Source organism: Telopea speciosissima, chromosome 7, assembly GCF_018873765.1.
Source record: "Telopea speciosissima isolate NSW1024214 ecotype Mountain lineage chromosome 7, Tspe_v1, whole genome shotgun sequence".
Classification (NCBI taxonomy): Eukaryota; Viridiplantae; Streptophyta; class Magnoliopsida; order Proteales; family Proteaceae; genus Telopea; species Telopea speciosissima.
This window is the reverse complement of record NC_057922.1, coordinates 62,554,876-62,576,102: the sequence shown is the minus strand read 5'-3', so window position 1 is coordinate 62,576,102 and position 21,227 is coordinate 62,554,876. Positions and strand designations below refer to the sequence as shown.

Genomic DNA, 21,227 nt, shown 5'->3' with positions numbered 1-21,227 from the left:
TATCACAGACACCCATTACTTTATGATTTTATTTCTACTTAATCTACTTCGTTAGGTGTGTGCAGTTAAGTGACTGTTAACTCTTTTATAATGGCGAAATTACCCTTACCAAAGGATGAACTTCCCATAATACCCTTAAGGGTAAAACCCCAAATACAAACACCATTCTCTCTCCACATCGTCTTCGCTGGGCTGAAGGGGAAAGAAGCAAGAACAGAGAATTTCTCCACCTGCAATCGAAATGGGGTTAAAATGGAACTCTCTGCCTTAGAACGTGTGTTCAAGAAGATGGGTTTGATGTTATCTTCTTCGGTATCTAATAATTAGGGCTTGAAGTTAGTCCGGAGAGCGGTATTGGTCTACAAACTTCTCATCTTGCTGTTGATTTTATTGATGAGGAGAGGAGAAAAAAAGTCACAAAGGCCTGAGGAAGATATTCAACGAAAGAAGGAAATCATGGAACTGAAGCGGTATGGAATGACACCTTTAAAGAAAGCTGTGGATCTGCAGATATTGAAGGAATTGGTCTCCATGGGATTTATGAAGAACTTAAATTGGCTGCAGAAGCCCTTAGAAGAAATGACAAATGACTTCAACAAAGTCCTGGGTGGATTGACAAATCCAGAAACAAAATCTATCATATCATAATAGAGCACTACATACATTGAGTTAAAGAAGAATAAAAGACCGAGACAAGTAGTAGATGCTGCTATCGAAGAACTTGTATCCATGGGCTTCGAAAGATGAAGAGTGGTTGAAGGTGTGCGGGCTTTTGGCACTAAAGAGTTGGGACTGAATCAGCTAGTGGCGGAACCTGCATCAGATCTCACAGTCCCAAATAATGATGGTATAGCTTCTGCTGCTCCATTAAATGATAACTCGTGGGTTCATCTAGCTTGAACAGCGAGGATGCTGTAGGAAGAAGGGTTTTGAAGGCCGGTGGGATTGCCACGCAGCCAACGTGGTTCGTCGTTGTTGACGACTGGAACCTGTAATCGGTGTTGCTCATCACTGCGTTGGTGGTTGATTCTGTCAAACTGGAAACTGGTGGTGGCTCTGTTAAACTAGGTTGGGTTGCAGCAGGTAGGGGGGACGGTGGTGGTGGTGTTGCACGAAAAAGAAGAATAAGAAGAAGAAGAAGAAGAAGAAGAAGAATAAGGGTACATGTGTTACAAATGTCAAAAGATAAGGTATCTGGTGTCATTTATTTATTTATTTTTATTTAAATAACTAAGAGGGTAAAATGGATATTTCAATTTTAAGTGCTAATTGTGCTTAACGGCCTTTAACGTCAAGGGGGGAAGGTTGATATTTTGACCAAGAGAAACCAATCAAACTGATAAAATTGAGCCACATGTCCCGGATTCAACTCATTATTAAAAGGTGCAATCTAATGGCACGATTTTTGGCCAACACAGTTGGGTAATCTATCAAGTAATCTTAACCCTACATCTGAGAGAGACAGAGAGAGAGGTAACCCAATCCATTTTGTTTGTGAGAAAACCAATAAGAATATTTGATAGATTGGGGAGACATATGAGAGATTTTAGGGATTGAATTGAAGATAAAGATATTTATTTAAAGGGAGGAAAAAAAAACAGAGGGGGTAAGGGAAAGAAACACAAATACTCCTTCACCATTAATACACAAGTTCAGTTTTAGTATCCATATGTTAAAAAGAAGTTAGATCAATATTCAATTAGAAAAGTTAAAGAAAAAGAAAAGGAAAACAAAATGAAGTTCTTTCTAACATGGAGCAACGAGAGATGAAATGCTTACCAATGCTCTTTGTGCTGGAAAATCACCAATTCTTGTTTACAAGGAAAGCCTCTCAACTCTCAACTCTCAACTCTCAACTCTCAACTCTCAAGTGGTCGATACTTATTACCAAAAAAAAAGTGATCGATACTAAAGGAACTTTATCTTTAAAATGATAAAAGTTATAAAAGCAACGGAAAACTCTCAAGTGCTCGTTACTTATTACTTAAAAAAAAAAAAGGGGAAATTTTCACGGACACCCCCTGTAAGTGTATGAAATATCATGAACATACCAAATTTTAGAAAAATATCACAGACTACTCTTACTTTTCATTTTTATTTCAACTTAGACCACTGTGTAGTTAAGTTGCTGTTAATTCTTTTATAATGGCAAAATTACCCTTACCACATGGTGAACTCCCTATAATACCCTTACATCTAAATGCAGAAACTGAAACACACTTCCCTCTTCCATCTTGAAATGTCCATTATAACAATCTTTCACAAACACAATTACTGTTCATCTTCTCCGTTAGAAAAACCTGCAAGTCATCTGCTCCTTGCGGTAAGCTTCTCTCCCGCACTACGCAACTTTCCCCACATCGCCACCCCCCCCGCATATCCTCCCTTTTCTCTCTCTCTCTCATACTGCCCCATCCCTCCTATGCAACCCCACCCTCCCACATATCCCCGCCATGCTTCGAGGCATCCTCGTTCTGCCATTGGTGGTGGAGCTGCATATTGGGGAGGAGCCATTACAGGGGGCCCTTGGTAATAACCTGCAACAAATTTAATGGTTTGGTTACTATAGATGAAGAAAACTCATTATCCTCACCCAGATCACTTGCAGAAGCCAAGTGAACTTTCCGTAAAAAAATAGAAAAAAGGTACCTTGGGTGGGATATGGGTAAGCAAATTTAGGATCATTCATTTCCTAGGTAAAAACAGAGTCGAACATAATTTGACGATGAAGAAGATCGATCAAGAGAACCAACTAACCGATAGAAGGGATGGTTTAAAGAAGGTGATCCAGTGAGTTTATAAAAATGCAGACACAGCAATACTCTGCACCGTATAGAAAGCAAAAGAAAGTTCTGGTTTTCCTTCCCTTCTTCATTTCTCCCTCTTTTCCCTTCTTTCTGGGTCCTCTCTTTGCCCCCATGGTTGTGAGCCAGCATGATGCAATCGATCGATGTGGATGACGCTCTGCGCAGCACGAGTGGTCTCCGGGGTGGAGGGAAGGATGCACTCTACCACCATGACCTTGCCATCATCGGGCAGTGCTTCGTAGCATTTCCTCAGGAATTTCAAGCAGTGGTTGTCGCTCCAGTCATGGCAGATCCATTTCATGAAGACGGCATCGGCCTTTGGGATGCTGACGAACATGTCACCCTCAACTTGGTCGCCGGAGTTAAAATTGCCGTTCGTCATGGTCGCCGGAGTCGGAACAGGTGATGGTCGCTCAAAATGGATTTGCAACACCTCTCCGAAACGGTAAGAAGAGGGAACAAGATGAAATGACGGTTTTTTTATTTAAATAATTAAGGGGTAAAATGGATATTTCATCTTTTGGGTACTAGTTTAACGTCAGAGGAGAGAAGATTGCCATTTTGACCAAGTTTGGAAAGTCCATGACATAGTGAATACTTACAGCGGATGTCGGTGAAATTTTCCAAAAACAAAAAATAAAAAGTAATCTATACAAAAAAGCTTTTGAAGGAACTTGGAACTTTACCTTTAAAATAGTAAAAGTTATAAAAGCAACGGACAACTCTCACTTTTGAAGGAACTTTACCTTTAAATAATAAAAGTTATAAAACAACGGACAACTCAAAAGTGGTCTACACTTATTACCAAAAAACAAAAAAGTAGTCGACACAAAAACTTTACCTTGAAGGAACTTTGCCTTTTAACATAATAATAGTTAGGGAAAATTTCACAGACATTCCTCTAAAAGTATCCAATATCTCAGAAACTCATTATACTTGATCAAAATATCATAGACACCCCAAACGTTAAGCACAGTTAGTACCCAAAGGTGAAATATCCATTTTACCCCTTAGTTATTTAAATAAAAGGATAAAACTGTCATTTCATCTTCTTCCCTAAATAGCCATTTTACCCCTTTGTTATTTAAATAAAAGGACAAAACTATCATTCCATCTTTCCTCTATGGCTGCGGCTCCGACGACCATCACCCGCTCCGGCTACGGTGACCATTACCTGCAGCAAGGAGAAAAAAGTCTGAAACAGGGATGGATTTCCCTGAGCTAGAGAAAACCAAGAGCCGATCCTCCTTAGATTTTCTTGAAAGTCGTCGAAATCGAAACCTCGCCCTGCTCTTCCTCTGCAACCCCGATGGAAACATATCCCTGCTCCTCCTCAATTACTTCTGAGATGGACCTGCATCCCAGACTATCTCACTTTGTTTTTCTTTCTCCCTGCCTTCTCTCTCTCTTACAACACTTCTGCGCACTGAACGGCCCTGCGACGCTGCACTGACGCCTTTTTTTTTTCCCTCCTTTTGTGTGCGCTGGGTTCTGTGGTAGGCGGTGGCGGCCGTAATCACTAATCAGTGGTTAATGGGAGAGATACGAGAAAGAAGAAGAAAAGAAGTAGAAGTTGATGCGAAGGGACGGAACTATATATAAGTTTCTCTCATGGTGAATCAAGTTCTTGGATATGAAAGTGGAGATAGATTAATTAATTATCCATCTTCAATCATCAAAACAAGATAAACTTTCTACAATAGAAACTGAAAACTCAGAAAAATCTCTAAAACTGGGCATTCTATGAGTATGATTCAGATTACAGATCTCACATTCTAAAACTATGCAAGGTAGAGTTCATCATTTCGAATCCTTGGAACAGTCATTCAAAATACAAAAAGACCAACGAAACAAGATTCCTTTGGAAGAGTTTAAGATCCAGCAGATTCAGAATCCCCTTATCATCCATCCCATCAAGAATCCAAAAAGAGAACATCCAAAATCATAGAACCCCCCCCCCCCCCCAAAAAAAAGCAATATCTAGTAGTTCAAGGATGGTAATTCCAAGCTTTTAGTTTCTTTCCAATTTCAAAAGAAAGATAAGAATCCACACAAGCATACTGCACCTGATCCTTTGTAAGACTCCGATCGTCCCAGCGGCTCCTACCAATAAACTCAGGCTTCTTGATTCCATGAAAACCAAGGATTTCGCTCGCCATTGTCTCCATCATATCTGATTCCCACGATGAAATTGTGCAGAGCAACCGCACCGAATACGGTTAGGGTTTTAATTTGTAGAGTTAGGATTTTTATGGGGTTGGATTGCCGAGAGCATGGTCTGGCGGGGGAGACTGGAGAGGGTGGTGGCAGGGTTGCAGGGGAGCAAGAGAAGGAGGGCTGGAGGGGGTGGCGGTGGTGGTGGTGGCGATGGTGGTGGCGGCGGAAGAAACAGCAGAAGGAGAAGAAGGAGAAGAAGAAGGGGAGAAAAAAGGAATTAAATAAAAAGTATTAAATAAAAACAAGGGCAAAATTGTCTTTTTGTTTTAAAACTAACTTCTAACATCATTAATTCATCATTAAGGGTATTATAGGGATTTCACTGTGGTAAGGGTAATTTTGTCATTTAAAAAAAAATTAACAGACACTTAACTGCAGAGACTAACGGACTGGACTAAATTGAAACAAATTCATAAAAATAGGGGGTGTCTGTGATATTTTGACCAAGTATGATAAATTTCTGAGATATTGGATACTTTTAGGAGGTGTCTATGAAATTTTCCCTAATAGTTATAAAAGCAACGGACTCCTACCCCAAAAAAAAAGAGCAACGGACCACCCTGAAAAGCCCATCAACGTAGACCACAAGCCTCTTAGCCATTATTACCAAAAAAAAAAAAACATCTCTTAGCCATTTTTCTTGGCAATAATTAAGGAAGGGAACCTACCGTAGACCACAAGTCTCTTAGCCATTTTCTCGACAATAATTAAAGAATGAAATCTACAGTAGACCACAAGTCTGTTCCCATTTTTCTCAGCAATAATTGAGGAAGGGAATTTATTCTACGAGAGGTGTGTCATAAAATCTCACCCGTACATTTAAATTAACCATTAGATTGGATGAAAAGTATCTCAACCGTTCATTACTGCTGTCCTGCATCAGTTGCTAACCAATGCCGCATTGTATGCTTCCCTTTTTCTCTCCCCGTCGCAAGTGGATTTTTAAAGTCAAACGGCATGCTGATGGTTCCATTGAATGCTACAAGGTGCGCCTTGTGGCCAAAGGGTATACTCAACAGGAATGGTTGGACTATACTGACACATTTGTTTCCATTGCAAAGCTCGTCACCGTTCACAGTCTGTTAACCGTTGCAGCAGTTAAAGGATGGCATTTACATAAGCTAGATGTTAATAATGCTTTTTTACACGGTGATATTCATGAACATGTTTAAATGCACCTGCCCCTGGGTTATGGAAAACATGGGGAGACTCGTTTTTGCAAATTGCAAAAATCACTATACGGCCTCAAGCAAGCTTCCCGCAACTAGTTTGCCACTCTCACAGCCTCCCTCTTAACTGCTGGGTTCCAGCAATCTCGGGCTGATTATCCCTATTTGTCAAGTCGACACCTGTTGATTATCTATGTCGATGACATTATCGTTGGTGGTACAGATCTTGTTGCCATTCAGACATTGATCACCTTCCTCAACAACCGATTTCATCTTAAGGATTTGGGTCCCCTAAAATTCTTTCTCTGTATTGAGGTGGCTCGTAATGCAACTGGTATTTTTATCAATCAACAGAAGTATGCTCTAGAAATATTAAATGAAGTGGGACTTCTTGGTGCCCTGTGATGTTTCCAATGGAACAACACTACCGGTTGGCTATCGATTCAAGCACACCTTTGGATGATTCGTCTTCTTATCGTCAGTTAATTGGCCGCCTAATTTACTTAACCATTACACGACCAGACATAACGTATGTTGTGAACTCGTTGAGCCAATTTATGCATGCCCTTCGCTAGCCCCATTGGGATGCTGCTCTACGGTTGGTTCGTTATCTCAAAGGCTCGCCTGGTTCTAGCATTTTTTTCTCCATCCATAGTGCTCTCATCCTCATTGCCTACTCCGACTCTGATTGGGCTGCATGTCCCTCCACTCGTCTCTCCATTTCTGGGTACATCACATTCTTGGGCACCAGCCCTTTGTCTTGGAAGTCCAAGAAGCAAGCTACCGTTTCTCGGTCATCAGCCGAGGCCGAATACCGGTCTAAGGCAGTGGCTACGTGTGAACTTGTCTGGTTACGTATGGTCCTCAAGGACTTGGGCATCTCTTCGACAGCACCTATGCACCTCTTCTATGACAATCAGGCCGCTCTCCACATCACTGCCAATCTCGTTTTCCATGAACGGACAAAGCACATCGAAATTGATTGTTACCTAGTCCGAGAACGGATCCAATCGGGTTGCTTGGCCACTTTCCATGTCTCTTCTCGTCTACAACTGGCCAACATTTTCACTAAGGTCCTTGGTCATGATCAATTTCTATTTCTCATTTCCAAGTTGGGTATTCACAATCTTCATGCTCCAACTTGAGAGGGAGTAATAGCAGAATCTACTGAAAGAGATTGGCTTCCATCGATATTTTTATCTCATTCTAATTTGTTTCTATCTTTATATTATTTGTTCCTATCTTTATCTCATGCAGTTAAAGAAGTCTAGTAAATCATAATCTTCTATTATCACATGTGATATGAGATAGTTTCCTATTTCATTCTTTCTTTATCTTTCCTACCCTTGGTGCTATATAATTGCACCCAGCTTGTAATCTCAATATTCTTACAGTTGAATGAATAAACCTTCCATAATTTCACACTCACAGAGGGGGGGGTGGGGGAGAAATTCTGGCTGATACCTCTAATACCAAAATCTATTCTAATCATGACACCTAAAAATCATATATGATTGACACAACAACACAAAAAACCATTTCATCCATATCACATGAAACATGGTTTGCACCCACAACACCAAAAATCATTTGAACCATTTCACGTGAAAGTCATGTATGGCTGTCACCTACAACAAGCTACACTTTTTTCCATCAATAAGATAACACATAACACTTTTTCCCCCCATCAATATTTAACATCATATTATGAGATTGCTCCACGGTGATGATATTTGGGAGCATATCAGACTCTTTCAAGTCGTCAATATTAGTTAACATAGATGGGTTCTCAACAGTCACCTCGTTGAAAGTTGTCTTGCTCTTCTCAAACTTGATTGTGACCTTCTTGAGCTCCATTGCACAATGGGTTCGCGCGCTGGGACTACTTCTGATCATCATCTTTCTGCAACTGCGTGTGAAGCAATTGCAAGCAAATGTTGTTTATAGTCAAGCAATGCCTTTGCTCCGCCGTGTGGTATCTGTAGCTTTGGCATATGATGAGAAGAAAGAGATTCTATAATTGTAGCAAGTAATTTTGTAAGAATTGGGTAACAAACATCTTACAATGTAGTTAGGTCACCTGATCGATTATGTACTTAGGAGATCGAGAGATTTAAAAGTGTAGTAGAAAAACATAATGAAAATATGTCATTGAAGGATAATCTGAGTATTTTAGAAAACCATGAGAGGAGAGGTTAGAATTTGCTTTATTTGGGGGAATTAGAAATAAGTGTTGTATGAGAAAGTTTGGGTAGACAATAAACATAAGTGATAAGTGGAGTTTTGTGGATTGGACAGAATTTTCCTTTTATTTTTTTCTCTTTTAATTGCAGTAGTTTTAAATGAGATACGTACCAACAAAAAACAGAAAATTCTCAATCGAGCTAATAGTTTATCGCTTGAAACTAACATGATAACAAACCCAAGGGGCCGGGCGGGTTGCTTAATTGGCAAGGACAAACACCTCACAAATAAGGGGTCATGAGTTCAACTCTCCTTAATTGGGGCCTAGGAAACTATATAGTCTATCTTAATTAAACAGAAATCCTAAACCAAGTAATGAGTCTTCAATAACAAACACTAGGCCGGAATTATTTATGATAAACAATAGTACTACATTTACAGCCTATCTTAAAAAGGAAAAGCGAGAGAGAGAGAGAGAGAGAGAGAGAGAGAGATTGATCAATGATATTTTAATTGTAAGAAGGAACAAACAGTCTGGATTATGGTCAAGAAGATGAGGAGCACTGCAGCAGCGACTGAAATTGATGCCCATGGGGTGTTGAAATAGTTGTGCCTGGCCTCAAATTTGTCTTCCATTTATGCCATGTTTTATTGTGATAATCCTCCAAATCCTTGATAACACAATAGAAACAAGGATCCCCGACAAAAACATTTTTGGTAATGTTGTTAAATAAGGTCACCACATCTTCAGGGCTGCCGATCGATGCGGTTAATAATAATTCCTTTATGCACTAGCAACTCGACATCGATCCTTGGAAGTGTTAATGAGGCCATCCATTTATGAAATCTGCATAGGCTGTGAAATAACGTTCATTTTTGTGTTGACCTTGCTCGAAGTTAAGGCCATGAGGTTTCTAAGGATGATTTCTGTCGAATCGTCGATATTGATAGTTGGGATTGTCAACACACCCTTTTTCATATCAAAGTCTATATATGTCAAATAAAGATGATGATGTCTTTGGAGGCCGAGAGTCCTCATCAGAAGGCGAAGGCGAAGACGACGACGATGATGACTTCTCCTTCTTCTTATTCTGAAACTTGACACCAGAACTCCAGAGTTCCGAGGCGCAATACCTAAGTGACAAATACTCTTTATCATGATGGTTCCTCATCATCGTTATCAGAGATGATGGACAAATATGTAAAAGATGAAGAAAATGCTTTGGTGGTCCACCACCCTCTGGCAATGGTAATTTTGATAATATTTGTTCAAATTAAGCTATCAACGGTTGGGCCATGGAGCCCTTTTTCACACCAATGTAAGAGGACCCAATAGCTATAATGACTTAAGGTGAAGCCCTGGGGGCATTAATGGTGTACAACCATCCAAAATTAGCCCAAATACATGCTCAAGAATAAAGAAGGGAAGCTGATTTTCAAGCTTAATAAGGTCATCCATAATTGCCCAACCCCGTGAAGAACTAGAACCGAAATGATCCTTCTCACTAAATTCAATGATCCCGAAGAACCCAAGAATAAAGAAATCCCTGTCCATCACCATCACCTCCACAAACTCACGTTTTCCGATGCTTGTGGTGGTTTCTGATGATGAGTAACATTTCCGAGCTTTTTCTTCCAAATCACTCACAGCTTTAACGTAATTAAACATCTAAGGTTTTCCCACGGGATACTTTATTATTTAGAAGGAGATTATTTAAATAGCGCAACTTATGTATTTCCATTGTCGTCCGTAAGTGTTGGTCGTTATAGTGCAAAGGCCCAATTGAGACTGAATGGGGTGTGTAGGCTTCTGGCTTTACCTTGTGAAGCTTCTCGGGAACTCGGACTATATCATAATCGGATTGCATCAAGGAACTGACCACCTTTTTCAGTTTCAACTCCATGGACTCCACCAATATCCTAATTTCTTCATTATTGTTGTTCAGTTGGCAATCATCTATTGTAGAATCTTCACTCAAACAACTAGTAGTCGCATTCGCCATTGAGTGCACCCAGCTCCGATCCTTATCGTTCTTTCTTTCTTTCCAACTAATGATAGTTTATATCATGAGCAATTAATATAGATGATGATGATGATCAATAATAATCTTATAAAACTAGAAGATCATCATTGTACGTATAGCTATAGCTCAGCATGGAGAAAAATCTAGAGTTTAAAAAAAAAAAAATCTAAAGAGAAACAAAAGCAACAATAAATAGCAAAAGTCCCCACAAAGATAACAACTAAACTCGTTAGCAAAGTTTAACACACATGTAGGGAAAGAGATAGACACACCGCTCATGTGCGGTAAGCTAGTAGGCGGTACCAATGGGGCATGGGAGGGAACATCATACAAGAGGGGCATGAGACAGCATCATACAGGAGGTGCAAGGGGGTCATTTCAAAATAGGACGAGAGAGAGAGAGAGAGAGAGAGAGAGAGAGAGAGAGAGAGAGAGAGAGAGAGAGAGAGAGAGAGGTATAGATGGCGTTGATTTATGGTACACCAGAGTCTTTTCCTATATATATGGCCTACAACGGCCAGTACTCCCATGTCTCTATCTCTCTCCTCCTCCAAACAAGGAGGCATAGGTGTCTTTTCATATGGGGAAAAGAGAGATAGACTCATCACCCAAGTACAATCTAATGGTAACGGTGTCAATAATCTATATGTAACCTTAACCCTGCGTATGAGAGAGAGAGGTAACCCAATCCATTTTGTTTGTGAAAAAACCAATAGGAATATTTGGTAGATTGGGGGGGATGACATATGTGAAAGATTTTAGGGATTTGGTTCCATTCACGAATTTCAATTTGAGATCCACTTTTTGCAGGGATTGAAGCTGCTAAAGCAAATCGACAGGAAGAACGACGACAAGATTTTTGTTTCCCAGTTCATTCGAGAGCCTTGGCAGTGTTTCTGTATCAGTTTCCATTTTCCTCACATCATCGCATCGATCTCTCTCTTGTTCCAACATTTTTCCTCCCCCTATTTTTCTTTCGATTTTGTTTTTGGGGGAGAAACCCACCCTAGAATTCTCTGAGTTTTCTCGAATTAATTTGTTCCGAAAACTCTGAACCAGCTGCAGAACTCTGATTTCTTTGCGAAATCATCGAGCAGTGACGAGAGATTGCGAGTTTCTCTAATCTATATCTTTGTTATATTGTCCCTTATCCTGCTTTGAAAACCTTAATATGTAGTAAAACTCTCGTTTTTTTTTTTGTTGAAACTAGAGACCCCTAACTTCTCGACAATCCTAATCTTGCAGATAATTGCTGTTTTTTCTGAATATTTTTTTTGGGAAATCGGCAGCGGCTTTTGGTATAGGAGTGTTAATCTTAATTTGTTTTTTTGAAACCCTAATGTTCTCTGAGAAATTTTAATCTCTTGAGAAGTTGTTTGTCTTCTCCCCCAGTTTCGAGTAATTAATATTCTAGGCTGCAATTTGAAGATGAAGGAAGGGTAGTATTATTAAATTTAATTCTAATGTTTTAGTACAAGGGTAAAATAGTCCTTTCACATCAATAACTAACAGCTGACTAACACCGTTACTGTAGAAGGGGTGATTTGAGTTTTTTCAAAAATCGGAGGATGATCTGAGTTTTGTATGAAAATCACCGGGTGATGTGTAATTTACCCAAAAAAGAAACAAAGAAGATATCCTTTGCTTAACCCCAAGGGGTTAGCGTAGCTGGCTTGGAGGAGACATGAGACTCCGCCTCAGGAAGCGAGGTCTCGTGATCAAACCTTCGCCGCTACATAATTTCTTGGGGCCACCCGCCTGAGGCTCACTAGGGCCCAGAAGCTCCCAGTTCGTGCGTGGCGCGGGGATCATGTACAAGCCCAGGGGGGATTTAGTCGGCCTAAAGTCAGATACCCCTCCTATCTCCAAAAAAAAAAAAAAAAAAGATATCCTTTGCTGATTGTAAAATGAAGTTAGATCAACAGTCAATTAGGAAACACTTTGTACAACAAGAGATGGAATACTTACCGATGAACTTTGTGCTCGTAAATCACTGATTCTTGCAGACAAGGACGATACAAAAACTTTGGGATTAGTGTGTGGTTTGTGTGATTACACTTTTATCAAAATAAAAAAGAAAAAAGAAAAGAAAGAGAGAAGAGCTTCAAACAGACGATAAAAAACTTTGGGTGAAAGGTTCACTTATAAAGAAGTGATAAAAGCAACTTACCAATTCGTCAAACCTACTGGTCACTTGTTCTTCTAGTCAATTATAAGGGAAGGGATTCTACGCGGAATTTACATGGAACATGGGAGGAAAGAGACTAAATCTATCTATATACTTCTCTCACTTTTTATCCACTTTCAATGTATGACTAAAACTATAAATAAGTTTGGGAAGCAGTTTTCTGTACGGGAGTGTGTGGCCTACGCCAACACTCCCATGTGTCTATCTCTCTCCTCCTTAAAACAAGGGGGTAGAGGTGTCTTTTCACATGGGGAGGAGAGAGATAGACTCATGGGAGTGCTGGCGTAGGCCACACTCCCGGACAGAGAACTTTTTCCCTAAGTTTTTACCCAAAAATTAAAAAAAAACACCTGTAAGTGATAAAAGCAACTTACAACTCTGAAAAGCGCCTACTAACCTAGAAAAAAAATCTTAAAGAGCCACAACCCTAGTAGTCACCCTACTTTTTCTTCTCGTCTATTGTTGGGGAAGGGAATCTACGCCGAACATGGCAGGAAGGAGACCTCGTCTTCTATAACAGCTTGTGAAGCACTAGGCATATTTCCTAAGGACTTGCTAGGAGTTGTTTGCAATTGGTTCTGTTTGGACTAACAGAGTGAGGTCTGCCATCATCTTTTTCAATTCCTTCATTTCTGCTTATAACTGGGTAACAACCGGGGGTGGTTCTTCTGAACTCATGGTAGAAAATTGCTGGATGGGATGAGGAGGAGACTGGGGTAAGGTCGGCAACCTGGTCAGTCTACTTGAGGTCCGTGCCCACAGGGCTTGAGGGGGAGCCCTTCTCTTGGGCGAAATGGTGCCTATATTTTGAAAGAATGTTTAGATTAGTTTGTGGTTTATTCATTTTGAATGAATGAATGATTTCAACGGGTTAGTCAAACAAAGTCAGCTCAAATGAAAACCTTATATTCCCTGAGGCGCTGTCAAGCAGTGTAAGCGCTCTTTAATTTGCGGATAATTAGTTGAGGAATTAATCAAATAAATCAATGGGCTTTTACGTTACGGTTTTTTCAGTGAATAGTCGGTTAATAGGAAGGGCAAATATTCCTCACTCCAAACGACCAAAGCCCTATTCTGCGCTGCAAAACGACACCACCCTCCTATACACATCTCACCCCAAGTATCTTCCCTTGTAGCAGAGATACATCGCCCCAACTGGTTGGACCCTGTTGCCCTTTTTCTGCAAAAAATCTCTGTTCATTTTTCCTCCCCTTTTTCCTTTTTCTTAATCTTCATCCTGCACCCAGCGGACAACATTAGAAGTTTATGATTACTATAATTTTTCTCTGCAACCTTCTCTTTCCTGCCATATTTCAAAGGCTTCTGTATCAAATGGTGCAAAGAGGTTGCTCACTCTCACAGCCATGGTGTTATTCTGTTAGAACACGCAAGGGTTTTTTCAAACCCGAATCTGTCCCCATACAGATCTCTAGAACACTATTGAATCAAAATAAATAGGGAAAGCAAAGTGTACCTGGCACCCACGTATGCTGATGAAGAACAAATAAGAATGCCTCCATAAGTAGCATCGATCTGTCAAAGAATGAATGCAATTCGCGATGGGGATCTTCTGCCGCCTCCTAAACTCTCCCACAACTCCCTTTCTTGTGGAGAAAAGAGAAAAGAGAATAGTGACTGCAGGGACCCCTCATCAGTAGTATTTATAATACTCACCAACCCTAATCCACTTCCACAATGGGCCACGCCGGTCTGATCCATCTCAATAAAATAGTAGCAGCCACGTCAGCCCTTGTATTTCTTGATCTCCATCAATGATCGACCCGATAATTAATTAAGCCCATACTCGTCGTATTTTGGGAAAATCCTAACAATCTCCCACTTGGGCTAAATTAATTATAAAGTCATCATTATCAGATATGGCCATGGGATCTCAATACAACACTAATGCTACTAAACCTTGATCCAGTTAGCAAATATATCAATGTCGAGCAACAACAGAAAATACACCTCAACATACGGCATATCACTTTCTATCAGCTACAAACAAGGATTTACTTACTAATATGAATCGCCTTAAGATGATTTTGTACAAGGAATGTCGTACACGTCTGTGATCACATAAATATCATCATCATTCCTTGTGGGTCCTCGAACGTATCATGAGCATCGTATGACTCATAGATTACCTTTGAACATCGTCATGATTCGTTGGTAATCGAACGACTTGGTTTATCACCAATTGAACATCCGTGGCTAGAAGTAGCCAAACGACTTGGCTCGTCGCCAATCAAACATCCTTAGACCAAAATGGCCTACAACACATCAATCATATGCATGCATGCAGATGCTATTCATCACAACGAGTAGAAACATCACAATCAAAACGAAACATATATTAAGTCCTCCCACTCAACAAGCATATCAATGTAATAAGGACTCTCAATTCACAACCAGAACAATCATGTAAAGAAGCACTCTCACTGATTAAGAGAATCGAGCAAACAAACTAAATCGATCAAGTTTGAAATAAAGATTCAAACCACACATCTCGGTACAAAGTAATCAAAAACCGTCAAACTATTCGAACCGATTACTTCTTTTGTTTTCAGTCAAGTTACCATTCTCAAGATTCTTTCTTCTTTGTGCACTTAGATATCAATTTCTTTAAAGGGCATAGTCGTAGTTTGTTAAGTGCATCAATTTCTTTATTATGTTCTTCGTGATTTTTAATTCGCTCATTCATTCTTTTCATTATTCCTTGTTTTATTTCAGTGTATGGCTTCATCTTTTCATATTATTAACACATTTTCAATCTATGCTACCGAAGTAGCTTCCGTCAAATGGCTCAAGGCTGGTTATACCCTATAGGTTTACAAACTGATAATCTTTCATCATTTCAGTTCTTATTGATGGATTATTCGTTCTTGGTTCATTATGCTCGTTGGTTAACCGTCAGTTACCATAATTATTCACTTATTATTTCTTCTACCAAAATAAGTTATCGTTCATCAACAGCATAATTTCCATCAATCATATAGAAACAAAACATCATAACATTAAAGGTTTCTATATCACACAAACTAACATGTTCTTTAACCATCGCGTGTCCATTCATCATTTAAACATGCTACATATCATCATAAAATCAGTGGTTCTAAACATTTATCATCAACACATCAGACACATAGTTATATGCAATCAAGATGATAAATATCAATCAACACTACTTCTTTACAATACTGCATTCTTGCCCTTTCGGGTTAAAGGTACATGTCTTTATCGTACCGTAAATACTGCGAGATAGCAACAACTTTCGAAAATCTCCCTCCACCTTTGGGTGATAGAGAAACCCCTAGGTTATGCACCTCAATAACAATTTATCGCACTGCAATTACCGCAAGATGTCGATGACTTTCAAAAATTTTTCTCCACCTTTGGGCGGTAAGAAAACCCCTAGGCCACGCATCCCAATGTTGGGTAACCTAGAGGGGGGTGAATAGGTTACCACTAGTGGATTTTGCCTCTTTTTCGATTGGTTGCACACTTATATTAAATATAAAAAGCAGAAGTAAATGAGGCACAAGATTTATAGTGGTTCGGCTAACTTAGCCTACATCTACTCCTCTCAACCTTGAGAGAATTCCACTAGTATTTCCCTTTCAATACAATAGGTGGGGAAATGACACATTTACAACTCTTTTTAACAGGATAAGAGGATCCTTACAATCTTAGTTCCAGGACAAGAGTATCCTTTCAATCTCTTAAGGATGAGAGGGTCCTTGTACTAATCTAAGTACAGTCTAGATTAATACAACAATGCTTTATCAAATCAAAAGCATAAACAAGTAAATACAATAGAAGCTTGGTATAAATACCTATCAAAGAGTAGTGACACTTTTACCCTTTGAGTGATGGTGCTCAATGATATGAATGAGAGTGATGCACCTTGAGTCTCCTAGATGACTCTCCTTGATGGCATGAGTTGGAGAGAGTGGAGAGTTAAGAGCTTGGTAATATCTCTTTGAAGAGCTTAAATTGAATAATTTAGCTCAATGACAAATTCTCACTTTTGTACTTTCTCAAATATACTATGCACTTTTTCTATCAAAAGATGTATTTTGTTCCTTGTTTGGATGTGTTTTATAAAGCCAAAAGTTGGAGTTTGTTTGTTCTCCAACGGATATAAAACTGTCATATTTTTAGACGTCGGTCGACCTATAAAAGTTGTCGGTCGACCATCAAAAATCTAGCCGTTGAAAACTAGCCGTTAAGCCCAAGTTTGGGGCTGTAGGTCGATTGTCGGTCGACCTATGGATCGACCTACAAGTGTCCGTCGATCGATAGATCTGTCGGTTGCAACCGACAAAGCTCTGAAACAGTCTGTATTTTTATATCCTGTAGGTCGACCAACGTTTAGTAGGTCGACCACGACGTTATCCTAATTTTTGATTGTCCGTCAAGGGGATTTTTGGTCCAGCTTGCTTGGGGACTTCATAGGTTTTTGTCTAACACTTTAATGGCCATGTTTCTTGAGTCTAGGGCATGGGAATGAGTTCCTCCTAGGGTCTCTTACATGTGAATGCAATGTGTGTGTAATGTGATATGTACATGTAATGAAATGTGTTCTAATGCACTTGAATCTTCTTGGAGAGTCTTTGTCTTGTTAATTCTTGGCTTCCTTTAGAAGATGTTCCTCAATCTTCAAATTTCTTCTTTTCCTTAACTCTTCTGTTGTGAGCTCCGTTGATCAAGTCTTTCCTGGATGCTTGATGCTCCCAACGTCTGACTATGAAGTTTGCTTAAAGATTGGAATATTAGTATTAATCTTAATGTTTGTTATCATCAAAATTAGTTTATGGAGGAATGTGTTTTCCAACACCCAAAACCTTTGAGTACACTATCTTTGGATGGACACACTGCCTTTCCGTGAAGAGATCAGTAGTTTTCAGAAATCCCAGCACCTTTGAGCAACTGGAACCCTTAGACCACTATCTCTTCCAATCCATGTACATATCACCTCGTCTAACTTTGGTAACATCGCCTTTGGGCTAGTGTCACCTATTCCGCTGCCTTGACAGAACCATAAAAGGATTCAATGGGCTACTTTGATGGATCATCATTTTACCCTCTCATAATTCCTCAACCAGATATGCAGCAATATATGTGGAAGTAAACACATCGATCGTCCATAATGTGTTGTGATATGCACATTCATCGTCCATGTGGCAATGGTCAATCCAAAATAGTCCAAATATGCTCAAAGTAGCATAATTATCCAAAACAGGTCCCTGGGATTATTAAACGTCCCAAAACCAGGTACCAGTGGGTAGGTCTTGTAATTACGAACGAAACAAGACCAATCGGAGCCCAATCAGATGCTTTACTCGCCCATACGTCACTCGAAGGTGACACAATCGTCATTGACAGGTCCCATAAAATCAACATAATATTCGAACAAGATACCCAAAACATCGGCCTTGAAAAATTCAAGCAAAATGGGGCATCCCAGAATAGAATCCAATCAAAACGGCGTTCCAAAACAAGAAAAACAGCTTCTGGAACAATTAAAAACGTTCTAAAACAGTTGATTCTGTTCCCAAAACAACTGAAAAACACAAAAACCATCAAAATCATAGTCTCTGTTTATTCAAGGTATGCCGAATTGCATATCAAAACGAAGAGCACGAAAAAATAGACACACTAGAAAAAGCCGCGTCTCAAAATTCATCCAAACGAACCCACACGGTCCATTTGAAGTTTTTCTAGTCATTTTTCCTTCTTTTTTTAGATCGAACCAGACCGGTCCGAACCAAAATGGACCGAACCCGGTTCATCTGAACCGGACTACTGGTCCACCCACCAGGCTTTCCAGGGCAAAAGAAAGAATAAAAAATGGGTCGGGTCACTATTGACCGGGTCGAGAATCTTTGACCTGGTCTGGGTTAGGTTTGACCTAGGTCGGTCAGCTTTGGTTGGGTCAAACGTGATTCGCAAGCATCAGGGCTGACGTCAGCATCGCTACGATTTTTTATTTTTTTTTTGTCAGAGCGTGGATCTCACTCGGGGCTTCGACCGGCACGTCCGGCCGTCGACGGTGAAGATCCACACGTCGCCGTGATTGTCTCTCTGAGCCCTTCTCACACATCTAAAACTTTTTGACTTTCACCGGTGGAAAAATCAGGCAGCGGCCAAAATGTGCGGTTTCGCAAAATTCTGGCCAAAATCCCTATTTTCACCGTCAAAACTTGATCCAGGTTCTTAATCAATCGATTCTAGGTCCGTATGGTCGGCTCTGATACCACTTGTTAGAACACGCAAGGGTTTTGTCAAACTCGAATTCGTCCCCATACAGATCTCTAGAACACGATTGAATCAAAATAAACAAGGAAAGCAAAGTGTACATGGCACCCACATATGCTAATGAAGAACAAATAAGAATGCCTCCATAAGTAGCATCGATCTGTCAGAGAATGAATGCAATCCACGATGGGGATCTTCTGCCGCCTTCTAAACTCTCCCACAACTCCCTTTCTTGTGGAGAAAAGAGAAAAGAGAATAGTAACTGCAGGGACCCCTCATCAGTAGTATTTATAATACTCACCAACCCTAACCCACTTCCACAATGGGCCAAGCCGGTCTGGTCCATCTCAATAAAATAGTAGTAGCCACGTCAGCCCTTGTATTTCTTGATCCCCATCAATGATCGACTCGATAATTAATTAAGCCCACACTCATCGCATTTTGGGAAAATCCTAACAATTCCCTCCTCTTTTTAATCTTTTCAGCACTTCCACTTCTCTGTACTTGCCATGGTTTATATATAATTCTCATCCATGTTTTCATTGGTATATGAGATGGGTTGTGTATTGTTTGTTATCTGTTTAGGTTTAGTTTCAATTATTTCTATTCCTATATCTAATCAAGAAGTAAAAACAAAATATTTGGAGGGAGACCTCAAGCTGTGTGGTGATAGAAACACAATTCATGGAGAAAAAATATTTTTTAATTAGAGATTAGTTATAAACTTATATCTAATTTATGCCTATCACTGTTTAGAATTTAGAAGCTTATGTTGCAACCACACCCTTGATTTTCATCAAGGCTTGTTCATCCACCACCTTTCACTGTTTTGATTTTCAACCTTCTATTCATTCTGTTATACTTTACAATACAAGCTATTTTTTTTAAGCTAAGAAAAGGGAACATATATGTGATCCAGTATGGATTTTATCCCACATTTTGTTATATAATAGATTATATATGAAAAAATAAGTGATATAATATATTTTATTATAGTGTTATTTTACATAAAAATGATAATTTTCACTTCGGACAATTGCAACCCATGCATCTTCCTTTCCCCTTTCCATGATCAGGGCCAATTAGGGTTAGCCCGGCATGACCCTAAGGACGGATCAAGGTTGAATTTTTAGGCCTTGAGTTAGGGTCGGGTCGGGCCTAGGCCCAGTTAAGGTGACTCAAGGTTGGGCTAGGGTTTTATAAAGCCCGGCCCAACCTGACCATATTGCAACCCTAACATATTTATGAAATTGCTCCATGGTGATGATATTTCGAGAACAGACTCTTTCCAAGTCGTCAATATTAATTATAGATGGGTTCTCAACAGTCACCTCATTGAAAGTTATGTCTGAAAGTTGTCTTGCTCTTCTCAAACTTGATTCTGACCTTCTTGAGCCCCATTGCACAATGGGTTCGCGCGTTGGGACTACTTCTAATCACCATCTTTCTGCAACTGCGTGTGAAGCAATTGCAAACAAATGTTGTATATAATCAAGCAATGCCTTTGCTCCGCCATGTGGTATCTGTAGCTTTGGCATATGATGAGAAGAAAGAGATTCTACAATGTAGCAAGTAATTTTGTAAGAATTGGGTAACAAACATCATACAATGTAGTTAGGTCACCTGATTATGTACTTAGGAGAGAGATTTAAAAGTATAGTAGAAAAACATAATGAAAATATGTCATTGAAGGATAATCTGAGTATTTTAGAAACCATGAGAGGAGAGGTTACAATTTGCTTTATTTGGGGGAATTAGAAATAAGTGTTGTATGAGAAAGTTTGGGTAGACAATAGACATAAGTCATAAGTGGAGTTTTGTGAATTGGCAGAATTTTCCTATTATTTTTTTCTCTTTTAGTTGCAGTAGTTTTAAATGAGATACGTACGGTTTACCCACCAACAAAAAACAAAAAATTCCCAATCGAGCTAATAGTTTACCACTAGAAACTAACATGATAACAAACCCAAGGGGCCGGGTTACTCAATTGGCAAGGACAAACAACTCACAAATAAGAGGTCATGAGTTCAATTCTCCTTGCGGGCCTAGGAAACTATATAGTCTATCTTAATTGAACAGAAATTCTAAACAAAGTAATGAGTCTAGCTTCAATAACAAACACTAGGAATTCCTCTCTCCATAGTTTATGTATATCTCTCTACAATTTCTAACTTTAGGTATCAGCTTTTGAAAGGCCGCCGTTAAAATACGACGACGAACCCACCCCTTTTTTCACGGTTCATCATCGCCCCGCCTTTTCTGTTTTCTTTGTTTGTCTGTTTGCAGGTGTTGCTGACCCTGGTGCAGGTGGCACTGAGTTTATCGTCGACTCAAAAACTCCAGCCGCCGTTCAACCTTCACCATACCTCTCCTATCG

General features: G+C 39.7%; 1 long non-coding RNA gene across 1 annotated transcript; it reads left to right on the top strand.

The window, feature by feature from the left end:
* Positions 1-376: 376 nt before the first annotated feature.
* LOC122669724 lies at positions 377-20,962 on the top strand. The gene is made up of 3 exons (XR_006334071.1): positions 377-914; positions 18,870-18,875; positions 20,952-20,962. It is a non-coding gene; the product is annotated as an uncharacterized LOC122669724 (long non-coding RNA).
* Positions 20,963-21,227: the final 265 nt, after the last annotated feature.